General features: G+C 42.5%; 2 protein-coding genes across 2 annotated transcripts in view; one reads left to right on the top strand and one right to left on the bottom strand.

Annotated features, from left to right (window-relative positions):
• Nucleotides 1–14,756, bottom strand: part of NRG4 (neuregulin 4) — a 46,127-nt gene that overhangs the window by 21,493 nt on the left and 9,878 nt on the right. The gene's annotated exons all lie outside the window — the stretch shown is intronic.
• TMEM266 (transmembrane protein 266) overlaps nt 255–14,756 on the top strand; it is an 83,301-nt gene continuing 68,799 nt past the window's right edge. The window contains exon 1 of the mRNA XM_077785832.1: nt 255–288. The gene's annotated coding sequence lies outside the window, so the exon portion shown is untranslated. The remainder of the gene's footprint in view (nt 289–14,756) is intronic.

The following is a 14,756-nucleotide window of genomic DNA, read 5'->3' on the forward strand; positions in this document are numbered from 1 at the left end:
GGCGCGGGGGTCGCGGCGGGGGCGGGGCCGGGGGCGCCGCCGGGCGCGCGCCTCGCAGTAGTACTACAGCGCGCGCCGCCCGCCGCCGCGATTGGCCGGGCCGCGCCCGCGTGACGCGCGGCGGACGCGCGCGCGCCCCCTCCGCTCCCGCGGACTGACCCGCGCGCCGGCCCCGCGTTTCCAAGGCGACCCGGCGGGAACGGCGGGAGGCGCGCGCGGGCGGCCCCGGGTTCCTCCCCGCGCGGGGCGCGCGCCGGGCGCTGGCGGCGCGGGTGCCGCGGGCAGCAGGTACGTGAGGGGAGCCCCGGGGACAGAGGTGCGAGCGGGGAGCCCCGATCCGCGCCGTGCCCCGGCCGTGCCCGAGCCGCGGGACCGTACCGCGCTCCGGCGCGGGCGGCGGGTCTGTGCCGTGCCCCATCGCAGCCGTGCGCGGCTCAGGGATCCCGGTCTCTCCGCCTCCCCGGGCCGCCGCACGCCCCACCGTCCCCGGAGTCGGGCGGAGTGGCCCTGCGGGCTCCCTGCGGGCTCCCTGCGGGCTCCCTGCGCCGCGGTGGCGGGGGCCGCGCTGCCGGGGGAGCCCCTCCGCGGCGGACAAAGTTTGGCGGCGGGCGCCGCCTCCCGCCAACTTGCCGGCGGTGGGGCCGGGGGCCTGAGGGCGCTCTGCCGCGGGCCGGCCTGCCGGCGGCCCGAGCCCCCTCACGCAGGGACAGCCGAGCCCGGCCCGGCCGCGGGCGGTGCGAGGATCGCCTTCGCCTGTGTTGCGGGGCCGCGGCGTCGCGGCCGAGCGGCGCTACAGCGGGGGCCGGGGCGGGTCTCGGCGCCCGGGGGCAGCGCAGTCCCCCCGCAGCGCTCGGACGGGCCCGGCTGCACCGCTTGGGACGTGCGGATTCCGAATAGGAGCAGCCCCGGTAATGCCTGAGCCTGAAAGTTGCTTTTATTGTCTGTTATGTGCAAACCCACCCAACGGTGGTGCCTCAGCAGTGTCTTCACGCAAGAGTACTCCGTATCTGTAAGGTGCTGCATTGCTTTTTGGAAACTCCCTGTCCTGAAGTAACATCTTCCTTGTCCTAGCGAGAAAAGGAATAGTAGTTTCTTTTCTGAAGTCGGAATCCATTTAGAGTGCTCTTTACTGGGGAATTTTCAGTTTGCCTTCCATAAGATGTAGTAAACTTAATAGGCCTTTTTTGTTAGATTTGTAGAGGTGAAGTCTAAATTGTGGGGATTGATGAGCTGTAACGGGACAACATGTTATAGTAACTTCTCTTAAAAATAGTAGTACACAAGCATTCCTGGTTTCAAAGCTTGTTGCTATACTGAAGTTAGGAAAAGGTGCTGCTAAGCGTGTCTCCAGAATTTCTTGGATCTTACATGAAGGTTTAGGAGGAAACCGATCTACAAGCTCTGTATTGGAGCATGCACCTGACACCAGATGTAGCAGCTGCAAAAGATAGTATGTGTAAAAGAAGTAAAATGAGTAATGGTGTAGGGGTATTTACAGCTGTGAGTGCAATCAGCAGAGAAGGCTTATTTGTCTGAGTGCAGGGCAACTTTCACAGGCACACAGTCAGAAACTGCTGCTTTGCTATGTGACTCCTAGGAATCCTGGTATTTTTGCAACACTTATTACTGGAATTTGCACAAGGAGGGGTAAGCAAACTCTGTACGTTTAATGTGCTGTAATAATATTACTATCCAAGTGTAGATTAGATGAAACAATACTGATAATTTTTGACAGCTCCTGTGACGATGCTGTGAGTTCCTGCAGGACACTTGTGAAAGGGTTATTGCCACTACAGTCACGTTAGGTGGGGGTTATAAATTAGACTGTACAATAATAGCACATAGGTGCTTTGCAGTGAGATACTGCAATTAGCATTGTGCACCAAGTATCTTGTGTGGTAAAATGTGCATCTTGATGTTGTGAACAATGTCTGTCTTGCGAGGCAGAATACTCTGTGCAAAGAAGGGGAGGAATGCTTCTCATTTACAGAGGATGCAGAATGAGAAGTGTGTGCTGCTGCAAACGTGCTATGGTTCCTAAGTGTTGGGAAGAAAGTGAGGGGATGGTGTGAGCGAGGAGCCCATTCCTGAAGCAATGCATGTGCGTACTCATCTTACTCATTCCTCTGTGCTTCTGAACAAAGTGGAGTTTTCGCAGCTCTGTCCTGGTGCTATGTATTGCAAAATTGTTTAGGGCAAGATGCTGTTTTCACCTGAAGGGTGAAAAGAGGTGGAAGTTGAACACAAATTTAGATGTGGTTGTTGGGTAGTAATTATGCTAAAGACAGCAGTGGACAACAAGGATGTGAAGCAAGAGTACACGTCTGCTAATTCAGCCGCAGAACTGGAGTAGTAGGTGAGATAAAGATCTGAACTCGCACTGGTTTATGAAAAGGCTGGTAAGAAAATTAAGATCTGAGCTACGTATGCTTGCAGTGTGAGTACCAGTGCAAGCCTGCTACTCAGCTGAAGTATTTTCAGATCTTGACTGACAGCATAAATGCAGACCATAACAGTGTAGCTGCCTCCCCTCTTGCTGTGCTGGTTCCCAAAGGTTAGTTGGATGTAAGTGTGATTGCAGTTCTGAAGGTGCCCTGTACAAGATGCCTGGAGTTCATTAAGCTTTGCCTCTCCTGGCCCCCAGTACTATTGTGCTGTTACACCAGCTTGGGTTCAGTGGTGACTCCCCCAGACCTGGCTACCTGGCAGCTTGCTCTTTGTCTCTGATGGTCTCTCCACTGCGGAGTCTGACGCTGCAGTGATATTGCATCACAGGTTAGTTTTAGCACGGGGGGACAGAACTAGCAAAATCTCCAGCATGATGAAGCGTGTGGTTTTCGTATTACTACACAGTCCAAATTAGGAGGAGAAACTGCACTATCCTGCGAGATCCTAACATGACTAAAATTTACCTGCATCATCAGTATTCGTTTAAATTAGTTGCATTACCTGGCAATAGCACAAGAATTAATTGAATTGTGTTATGCAGGACAAAACTGCATCTTTTATCAGGGCAGCAAACGGGGTGTTACTTCAGTTACAGTGCTGCTCAGCTAAACTGCTTCCTGGACAATGGGGTTAACTAACAGAAAAAATACTTTATCCCTATGAGCACTGCAGAACCAATATTAACATAGGAGACTGAGCTGGAGTACCTTCTGCCACATGTGTTAACATCTGAAGTGTCCAATAAGTGGCATCTGAAGAATCTACAGTGCTAGTTGGTATATAAGAGGAGGACTGAGGTTTGATTCCTCCTTTTCCTCTCCTCTGGTTCTAGAGTGATAACTGTGTGCTGCTGAAGGGTATTTGCCACACTCTTGTTAGGCTCAGTAATATGAGGATAAGTCTGGAATCAGTGGTGTTCGAAAATGCGGAGTTTGGGATTTTTAGACTTGGAAGAAAATTTCTGAACTTTTGAGAGTATTTTTGTAGTGTAGGTGGGTATGAGCATACTTGGTGAAATGCCATTTTCGAGAAGAAGAGTAAAAAAAATAGTAAAAGGTTGGCTTCTTACTGTTTTGGGGTAGAATTTTGCTGTTGTTCATTCTTTGGCTCCAGAGGTTTCTGTCCAAGGTGAATTGAAACATTTTTTCCTCCAGATTCCTAGCTGGTCTGTTGCGGGCAGCAGCAAAATTATCTCAGTCTCTGTCATATTTCAGCCCACCCATTTGCTGGGCTTTGGATTTGGTGTGACAAGTTGATGTATTTGGTTTAATTCTTAATTTAGTTACAAGGTCCCAGTGAAGCCTGTTGCCTCCTTGTAATCCCGTTGAAATCACTGGGTTTGCATGAATAGAGTGAAGTCAGGTCTTGTAAATGCAAGTAGTGGTGGAAGTTTTCTAATGATACTTGTTAATAATGTTTATGAGCTAAGCATTATCAAATGCAACATCACCTTATTTCTTGGTTTATTCCTCTGTCTCACTTGCATTTTATCATGTTCTAGAGTTCAGTGTTGCTTTGATGTGTTTCAACCAAAATTTCTTTGGGACAATTTTTGTATCTTTCCTTGCCTCTGTAAAGCACCATGTGTGCCTATAGCATCACACACAAATGAAAGTACTTTTGAAAATGAATGTTTGAATCCATTGGTTGCAGAGTTAGATTTGTAAGTCAGCATATATCTGATTGAGGGTTGTGCAGATACAGTTCTGTGTTACGAGCTACCCTGGTCACTGAATGAGGCAAGGATTTGCAGGAAGAGTAGTATGTGATCTTAATAGTTGAGAGGAGGATTAATGCAAATGGAGTTAAGTAATAGACTGTTCTAAACGTGGTGCTTCTGAATTTTCAAGAGCTTTACTTTCAGCCCAAATAACCTTCCTGCAAATTAGTTTCTAACATGGAACTTCTTGGTATTGGGAGGCTTAGCCCCTTTAGTGTGTTTGCTTGGTTTGGGTTTTATTTTGTAAAATTACACTACATGGAGGTATAAACTTCTCTTGTTGACTTGAAAAAAATCCCTAAATGGGATTTGAGCCTTCAGTGGTGATTTCTAATTCAGGTAATTGCCATATTTGGTGAGGTTGTTACTGGATAAATGGGGAGAGCACCTTTGGGTTCTGTGCTTTGTGTAGGGTAATAACAGGTGAAGTCTGACCATTTTCATCCTCCTTTCTGCTCTGTGTCCTGCCTCTGCTTTTAGCCTCAGCAGCCTGCCAGTGCTCGCAGCACACTTGCCTGTGCTCTGTCAGAGGCACCCCATGCCCAGCCCTTTGCCCAGGGAGTTTGTGTCCATTTGGATTGGCTTTTGAGAGGCCACTGAATACTTGATTAAAAAGGCAAGCAGGCACAGGAAAACTGTTCAGTTTAACTTGAATGGATTGCTATGAGACAAAGAGCATCTCTGCTGTTCCAGGGAACTTCAAAGGCTGCTGGCAGACGAGGCAAGTGTCAGAGCTTCTCAGAAAAAGTTGTGGAAGTCTTTGTAGTGGAAAGTGTTATGTGTCTGATATTAAAGTGTGCCTACCAGGTTTTTCCACTAATAGAAAATGAAAATTCATGCATAAAAATACCAAAATACAAGTTTTTATGAAGTTAGTGAGACCTTTACTGTTGAATTATTTTATAATTTTTCTTTCAATGCTTTTGTTCAAGTTTATAAAATAATTTCTTACTGAAAAGCAGTCATTTGGACTACCAGTCAATTTAGCTGATGGTACAAATGTAAAGAAAACTCTTCTTTGAGTGAACTAAAGAGCTCCTCTCTGTAATAATTAAAGTTAGCAAACATACAGGATGTAAACATGAGGCGTGTGGTGTGTCTCAGCAAGCAGTGCTTAATTTTTCTGTGTATATAATAGCTGCCTGCATTTTACAACCCGCATATAGTAAATAATTGCATTTTTATCTGGAATGATAAAAGTAGACAGTTTTGAAAGCAACTTTTTAACAGGAAAGGGAGATACTAATCAAAGTTCACATGTTAATTGCACAAGTGTATTAAAAAAAAGCCAACCTGAAGGATTTTTCTTGCACATATTTGTTGGTTTTCTTCTGTTACCAGCTGCCACATCTGAATGCTCTCTTCTTTTTTTTCCCTTCAGTCTTAAGAAGAAGGACTTTTGGAGCAGGGGCAGTAGTGTAATTAAATAGATATGTTCAACTTGGAAAGGTGTTATTTTTAGAACTAGCTTTAAAGGGCAGGTACTCCTTGGAGACATTATAACATGGCCAAATTGTCTCCTGCAACTAAAGAACAGTACAGAACGTGGGCAGCATCGAGGTTTACTTAAAAGTTTTTGACACATGGTATCTCTGGGCAAAAAAAAAAAAAAATTGAGAGGAGGCTGCGGAGCCTCTGGGCTCTTGGTGCTTCATTAAAGAGTGCAGGTTGCAGAGAGGCTGCCCCGTGGAGGGAAGTCCTTGTCCCCTTCCTCTCTCAGGGCCATGCTGGTGGTTCCTGGCTCCTCTCAGGAATGCACCACTGCTGGCTGGAGCACAGGAGCAGCGCCCTCCCAGCAAGGTTGTGTTGGAGACAGCAGCTGTTCTGAGCTGCCCTGATCACTGCTCCTCTGAGTTTACATCCCGAGCTACAAGGAGCAGGGAAGTTGGTTCGTGCTCCTGACTGCAAAGGGTGTGTACATGAATATGGGCAAATTAATGGGCACGCTGCAGAGATATTTTTCTCCCTACTCTGTTCTTTTTTTGTGGTACAGATTTGCTCACTTTTCCACCTGTGAGCAAAGGGGAGCACATGGCAGTGTGCTGTCCATCTGGTTGCCACTTACTGTGAAATCATTATGCAGGCAAATTTGGCCCCATCTTGAATTTCCTAGGTAGGAAAAACTGTTACTAGAATGACAGCTGAAGTGTTTATACTGAGCTGTAAATGTGAATTCAGTGCCGAATGAACACAAAGGACTCTTTCTGAATATTTTCAATCTTCTACATTAAAAACCCCCAACTGGTGCTATGCTAGTATTTAAAGCAAATAAGGCTGGGATTCTCATTGTAAACGGTAGACTCTTCAAGTACAGATAAAAGACAAGACCTGTCCCAGAAGATTTACAGTCTAAATACATTTTAATGAGAATATAGTGAATGGTGATAGGTGCTTAGGAGCCCCTTAGTTATAGAGATAATACTGTATGTATGTCACAAAAAATTCCATTGACATTTTTGCATCCTAGCACAAGCTTGTCACGTAGTCTCTTGAAATGCATAGCGGTTGTTAATTCAGGTCTGTGCATTTTGTGTATACCCAGGTATTTCTTGTTTACCTGCATATCAAGGACAATACTGGCAAAGAGAATTCTTACTGTCTTTAGCACCATGAGCACATGGCAAACATTGAAATAGTAATGACCTAACTTTCCTCTACTTATCTAAAGGGGTACCACTGCAAAAAAACAATAAGGTGGTGTTTTTGCTGTAATATTCTGATACCTTCTTTGCAGACAACTAAAAGTAAAAAACTAAAAACTTTAAAAACTAAAGTAGTTTTTAAATTCAGTTTATTTTATAGTTAGGTGTGTTAACTTTTGTACATTTTCTGTTGTGTAAGTCAAGTTCTTGTTTTTCATACAGCCACATGGAAAAATCTATATATTTTTAAATTGGAACAGGTGACTACACAAGTAGAAGATAAGTCAGAAGAAATTAATTTTTCTGAAACAAACTTCCTTGCTGTTTAGATCAGGGATCCTCAGTTTTGATTGTTATGTGTATATTTATTATATAGTACTGCTGCAGTGATTCCAGTGTGATATGTGATATCCAAGTGCTTGTGGACTGGAAAGAAGAGTTTTGTCTTTGTGGAGGAGAGTAGCTAGAGTTTGTTCACTGAAGTTTTCATTTTGTTTTGAACAGAAGTGCAGTCAAGTTTTTAAATATTGTAAGTATTGAGCGTTTCTTGCCTTTTTTTCCTGCAAGAGCATATTTAAAGGACTACAGATAGCTTTTTGAAAAGTTTTTGTTCTGTACTGCAGCATGCAATGGGAAAAGGTAATTTTAAGTTTTAAAAAAAAAATCTCAAGTTTGAGATTTACTCCAAAGGAACTGTTTTCCAGCAGATATTCTCTGCATTAGTGTGTCTTGCAAGTATTTTAAAATGGGAATTCAACCCTCAGTACACAGCACTGAAACTAGGCTGACAGTGGGAATCCTGAGTAGATTTGTGGAGGAGGAAATATTTCATGGCTTCTGTTAGAGTCTGGTGAGAGCTCTGGCCTGTCTGTTGGTGATCCACAGCCAAGCACCTGTTGTAGCAGCATGGGGGGCAGCTGGCTCTGCTAAATCCCTGCTGAGCTGCACTTTGCACTGCTTTGGTGAATGACTTGTGTTCTTTGGAATTTTTTTCCAGTTCAAACGAAATAAAAAAAAGAAAATGAGGGGTAGCACAGAAAAATTCAAAATGTTTTCTTTTAGCCCCAGTTCTTTATCTCAGAACATTGGAGAGTACTTCCTGAGTAGTAGTTGGGGTTTTTAAATACATGCTGTCATATGACTTGTATTGAAATTTTCTGAAATATCTTATACTTCAGATTTTCTTGTGGGATAAATCTGTGGTGAATCTATATGTGACATGCTGAGTGAGATTCATGGACATCTTCATCGAACTTGTCTCGCTGCTATTATTTTTTAATGTGAAAATGAGAAAGAATTCCTTTAGTAGGTTGCTTCTCATGAGATAGAAGTAACTGGTAAGGGAATTTCTCTCTGGTTTTAGAAGTCAGAATAGTCACCATAGTGACTCCTGAGACTGACATTTGAAAAAGATTATATTTAGTTAAAGATTCTAGAGGGTTTTAGTTTAATGATGCTGGCCATCTTCTGCATCTATTATTCTGCTGTAGAAAAAGAAGTAACTGTTATGCAGGTAAAAAGCCATAGTTCTAGCTAAGGAAGAGACTACAACAGTTGTCTTGAAGCGCTTCTTTTGGGCTGGTACCCAGGCTTCATATCCTGCCAGAAGGCAGGAGTTTTGATGTGTAAATGAAGGTACTCTTTGAAATGCTGGGAAGGCCTGGAGTGCCAGGCAAAGGATTCCCTCAAGAGGCCAAGTAATAGGAGCTCTGGGACTGTTACAACCCTTTGTATGTCAAGCTGCCGACTGTCCAGTTGTAAGGGTGATGTTTGGTTTATTTTTTAATTACATTCTCATTTGATTAAAAATACTCATCAGCAGCTCCCTTGTGCTTTTCTGAAATTTAGGAGTGATGGAAAGACACTTGGTGTGTCTTCCGTTAGCAGCTGGATATTTTACCCAATCTAACTGCAACACTTCATTCTGAAGCGTAGATCGGCTTGTTGCATTTGAAGGACTTCTTTCAGTACAAGACTGAAAGGGGACTTCTTTCAGTGTAACTGAAAGGGGACTTTAAGGGACTTCTTTCAGTCCCTTCCCTTTTTCAGGGGGAAGGGACTGCAGTCCAAGTAGCTGATAGCCTGCCAAGGCCCAAATCCAAAAGCACTGGGTACAGTGAACTAGCAAGCAAAGACTAATTGGTTATTTGTTTGAAGCATTTGCAAATGTGACCAGGTCTCTGAGTGTCCAGGTGACTGGCAGCAGCTGGGATCTCACTGATGTTTGCTGGGCTAAATGAAGTGAGTGTATCTCTAGTGAGAAAGGTTCCACAGTGTCCTCTAAGAACACTGTTAACTGTTAGCTTTCACGGGCTGCTTTGATGGAGAGATTTCATGGACTGAGTGAGCATGTGAAGTCAGCCAGCTTTCTTCTGCTTCGTACCTCGAGAAAAGAATTAAGGTACATGGGACAAATTGACTGGGAAATACTGGTTTGCACAGTGCATTTTGTCAAGAGAGGGAGGACTTTATACCCAAGTGCCTGTGTATTTCACAAGCTTTAAAAATCACTTTTAAATATACTCCCTTTTTGTTGGTGGCTGTGTGGGACAAGAGCTTTCTCTCCTGGTAATGTCTAATGAAATTATATACTTATCTTGTTTATAATGCTATCATAAGGCAATGCTAAGTGTTCTTTCCTAGAATGAAGGTAGAAAAAAGGGAAGGCCAGTGTTCAAAATATGTGTTATAAATGTGAAGTTATAAAATGGAGGATTCAATATTGCAAGAATAACTGATAGCAGTGGTACTTTCCTTCCCTAGATTGCCATCTAATCCTGGGGCTTTTCCTGCTTGTGTTTAAATGGTTTAGTGAAGCACTTCAGTCTGAAAAAGGCTGTTTTTTTCTTAGTTTCACCGAGTATATAAAGCATACTGCATGAAAAACATTTGGCAGAAGAGAAGCAAAACATATCTGAAATTGTTAATTATATATTGTAGGCAGCACCATCTAGGTCAGAAGACACCATATTATCAAATAACATATTACAGGTATTCAGAACTTGCACAGTAGCTTGATTATTCAGTGAATAATTGGTCTTTGTTAAGCAGATAATGGTACTGTTTGCATTCAGAGCCTAGATTTGAAGTATATGATATAGAATATTTGTATTTTAAATTATTTGTTATCCAGCTGATGTAAGAACTAAATAGAACAGGGTTCAGTAAAAGCTTCTAGGATGGTAGACTGTTTCTTCTGCTGTGCATGTCTCACTGACTGTGTCATACCTGCAGTTCTGAAGGTGTTGAAGAGATTTTTTTTTTCGTTTATTGAATTTAATTTTGTATGGGTGTTTGCAGCAATGCTTGGGACCATATAGACTGTTTAAACATAGACCATATTAAAAACCAAACAGAAGATAGCCTGAAGGAAAAACAGTTTGGAAGCTCTCTGACCTGCCGGTGGGCAGAAAGGGAAGAAAATAAATAGCGAAGGAGAACAAGACTATAGTTAAGACAGGCAAATAGGATTTATGAGATAAATACCATGTCTTTCTGTGTCACACACCACACCTTATTTTGCTTATCTAGAGGAGAGAAAGTATTTCTATCGTATGAATATATACTTAGACCTTTTAATCCTTAAAGATCCCATGTGGAATATGAAATTATTGACTGCAGTGTCAATAGCTGGTGATTTTTATGAGTATGTCAGAATGTGAGCTCAAGTAAGTTTGCAGATTCCTTGGGCACTCATTTATGTAAGTGTATGCTTGAGGTGACTGTCAGCTTGGTAGACTCCCCAGTGCTACAGTACTGTTTTGTACAGGCTGGGGAGCAGTGATGATGAACACACCTTTCTCACCTGGGTTTTGTCTTACTTTCTTTTTCCCAAGATAGTTTAAAAGGAAAGTAGTAAGGTGACAAAATTGTTGCCTTAAAGGACAACAAAAGTGATCAAACCCAGTCAAAGTAATGGGGTTTTTTTTGTATCCAGTGCAGCATAGTCAGCTAATCAAAACATATATTCTCTATCTGTGACTGTTTAGCCTGCAGACGGTCAGCCTGCCTTGCAGTAAAGAAGTTGTATTTTCCATGTGAGCTGAATACCCATTTGAGCTGTGATCAGCACTCTGCCTTCCCTAAGGAGATGGCAGTGATTGTAGCATTTATCATACATAAAGGAATCTGTCTTGCTCTATATATCTGCCAAAAGACATGTGAAAAACAGAGACCAAGGCAGCAGCATCCATGATCTCAGTAACCCCTCCGACAACAAGACTGATGGTGAGCTAAGGAAATCACTTTTCCCCAGCTCACCTGAGCCCCATATTTAGCCACAGCAATAGTTTTGAGTTGGGCTGATTTAGAAGCCTGTCTGCATAGGAAACTGCTAGCAGAACATTGGCTGGAAGGTTTGTGTAGTGCATGAAGCTGTTGACCTGTGTGCAGAGATACGAACCTCCAGGTGAAAACAAATTCTTGTTCACACCAGAAATTGAGTACCTGGATAGAGTGCTGTGGCTTACATTAAAAATGGTTACTTGAAAATTCAGTGACACAGTGGGCAAGAGTTGGACTTTTGGTGTTCAAGGAAAAATTATAGTGCATACAGTTGTTTTACTAAAAGCAAGGAGTTTGTCTGGGTTATTTAGGATTGAATGAATCACAGAATATAATGCATGTTCTGCTATCATCAACCAGCCCTATGACTGAAGCAAAAACATAAAACCAAGGGCAGAATTTCTATTCAGGGAAGGAAAGATGGAGCAGAGTTAAGCTGCAGAGCACTTTTTTCATGGAAGAGCACTGAATATTAGAATTTTGCTTTAGTCCTCTGCTCTATAACATGCTAGCAAAAACGATGGATCAGTGATTCTTCCGACTTGGCAAGATTAGGGCTGCTCTCTGGAAAATGCAGCAAAATAGCCTCAGAGACTGCTCTGGGTATACTCACAGATTTGTGTGCCTTTGCAAGAAAAGGAGAGACAAAGGACTTGCAAGCCAAGATCAAAATAAAAAACAGTATATAAAAGGTGCCATATATGACCTGTTTTCCATTTCTCTGCTGAGGACAATGAAGCTGCATGGTATGTAATTTCTAACGATTTTCCTTGTATCAAGTTAAACATTCCATTCATTTTTCCCTCTAAAGACTGAAGTATAAGCATTCTTGTGATTCCAGCAAGGTCAGGTCTATAGGTAGCAGCAGCAGCTACTGGACCTACATGCTGGACTGAGCTGCTTCCCTTCTTGCCTGTCACGGTGTGTGGTGTCAAAGGTGTTCGAGTTGCTAATGGCTAATTTAAAATCCACATGAAAGGACAGATGATAAGATTTGTATGACCCCAGCTAGATTTTGTGTATTCCCTGTGCAAGGAGTATGACAGAGTTGTCCAGCTTAGATTTTTGTCAGTTTTGATAGTTTTGTGTTTGTTTTGGTGCATGGATAAGTGCATGTTTAAGTTAGTTTTCATCTTTTCTCTGAGATATAGGTTTGCATTTTTATAATAATTTATAATTGATTGTTATAAGTTATATATTATACAACTGAAGTGTTAGAGGAAATCACTCAGGCATGGGTTTTTAATGAAATAAGATCAAGTAACACTGTTCACTATTACAATTTATTTGCCTAGAAAATCCTACTAAGTTTTTTTTCTTAAATAAGCAGATAAGCTCTCTTTCCCTTCCCCAGTTTTCACAAATTTCAACACTGAATCTGCTGACAAAGTGAGCAGGTGGGATTAGAAAAAGCATTTCAGCCAGGTGGACTTCTTGTCATTATCTATAATGTGAATATGCACTTGTGAATGAATCCTGTAATGTTTCTTCCTTCTGGGCTCTCATTAAGTTCATTCTGCTGCAGAGCTTCAAGTTTGATTTGTACTTTCCACCAAGTTGTCTCTGGGATAGCCTCTCATCCCATTGATTTGCTGTGATATTTTTATGCTTACTGTAGCAAAAGGAGATGTTTAAGGAGAAATACTTAAAGAATTGCAAATGTACTTTTCATCTTCTGGACACAAAGGGGACTGGTACAACGAAGGGGAGAAAAGTCAGCATAATGTGACCAGCCATCTCTGTACGTTGTCAGTGGAGCAGAGTTTGAGGATATCTGGACTGTGAAATGCACCTCTTGAACTTTCATTGATTGGTTCCGTGGGCTGCCAGCCAGGAAGTGTATTTTTAGATACTTGCAGCAAATTTTATTGCATGTGAGCGAATGCCAGATCCATAGTTCATCAGCTGCTGTTTTTCAGTAAGTAGGGAAAATGGATTTGGGTTTAAGTTAAATAGTTAATTTTATGCTGCATTGCAGAGTACAGTTTGTACCACTGTACCTGAGTTAGCTTTAAACTGGGCAGTGGCAACTAGTCCCAAAGCCCAGCACAAACTGTGGTAATCCTGAGTGCTAATCCAGAGAGGAAAACTATTGGCCTGGACACAGTAAAGCAATCTTTTCTTTCACTTAGCCATGGCCTCTGAAAGCAGAAAAATGTGTCTGTCTGTTTCATTTTTATGGCTCACCATATATTTTTTCCAGAATAAAGGGAGGTATATTAATTTAATGGAAAATAAATGGGTTGACTCCTTATATGAGTGAAATGTGATGCATGCTACAGTTACACAGCATGCTGGAGTACAGCTATTCCTTGGGATTTTAAAATTAGGCACATTCTTGTTAAAAGTAGGAGAAAATAGTTCTGTCCTCCAGCTGTGTGCTCTGCCTGCAGCAGTGGGCAGTTTGGTGGTGAAGTGTATGTAAAGTATGGGGATGCCTGAACTGATCTAATCTCAGTGGTTGCCTTGGTCCCATCACGTTCCCAAAGGATTCTGCTCTTGGTTGAGGGTGAACTGCGGTTTGGCCTGCCTGTGTTTTTGCCCTTTGGATGCTGCCTTACACTACTTCTGAGTGGCATTATTCTCTGAAGCTCATCACACTTTATTTGGACAGCTCTCTGTTTTGTGCTCAGTAGAAGGGCGTTTCCAATATTACTGGCTCTTGAAATTACTTGTTAATGGAATATCCTGTCAAAACCGTGTTCATCTTCCATTCAAATTTTCCTATCCTGAAGCATTCCCTGTTCCTCATGCTGTCTGTTCTGCAGTTTCTCCTGAAAGCTCCTCTGTTCAGCATCAGTGTGGTAGGTCTATTAACCCAACCTCTCTTGATAAGGTATATAATCCACGCTTCTTCAAAACAGTGTGATCTTATTACTGCAAAAACAGTGCCTCAAATTAGATTAAGTGCTTTGGAGCAGGGGTTAATACCACTTTAAAAACCACCTTCTAAATCACCTAATGTGTCTCTTAAGTTGCATAGTTGCAAGGGCTAACTTTCTTGTGTTCATCTCTGTGTTTAATTTCTGGTCATTTAAAAATCATAAGATTCTGGTTGTCGTTTTGGTGTCGTTCCCGTCTTGGGCTGCAGTGGAGTTTGCAGTGGATTTTGTCAGCTCTCACTGAGAGTAGATGCCTGGGACCACCTGAAAGCTTTCTACCCTGTACTTTTCAAGGTTGTGAGCTCTACAGTTCATAACCTGCCAGTTGTCAACATTGCGTTTCAAAAGTGTATGTTGACAGTAAGAAGAATTATGCAAGAGAATGTTTTACTAAGGACCAGTGTTTTGGAGCTATGAAGATGTGAAATGAAGGCTCCCAAGATATTGCCTGTTTAAATCCCATATCGGTCTTTGCAGCAGACTCTCTAATTTCTAGTGCATGTTTTTTGTTTTTACAGTGACAAGTGCAGTAAATCTCTCACCTGATTCCAATACCATCTTAATATCTCACTGATATTCTTGGTTTATTGAAAAATCTGTATTGATTCTATATTTCTGATTCAAATAAGATTTCAAAAATAATTTTATTTTTGGAATAGTTTCATATGTATCTAAAAAAAACCTCAACAACCAACACTTATAATACTTGAGGCTTTTCTTTCTGTTGGTAAGTGGCAGGACTTTTATCAACAGAATGCTAGATCAAAGGTCAGAAACTTG

This window comes from Lonchura striata, chromosome 11, assembly GCF_046129695.1.
Source record: "Lonchura striata isolate bLonStr1 chromosome 11, bLonStr1.mat, whole genome shotgun sequence".
NCBI classification, from domain to species: Eukaryota; Metazoa; Chordata; class Aves; order Passeriformes; family Estrildidae; genus Lonchura; species Lonchura striata.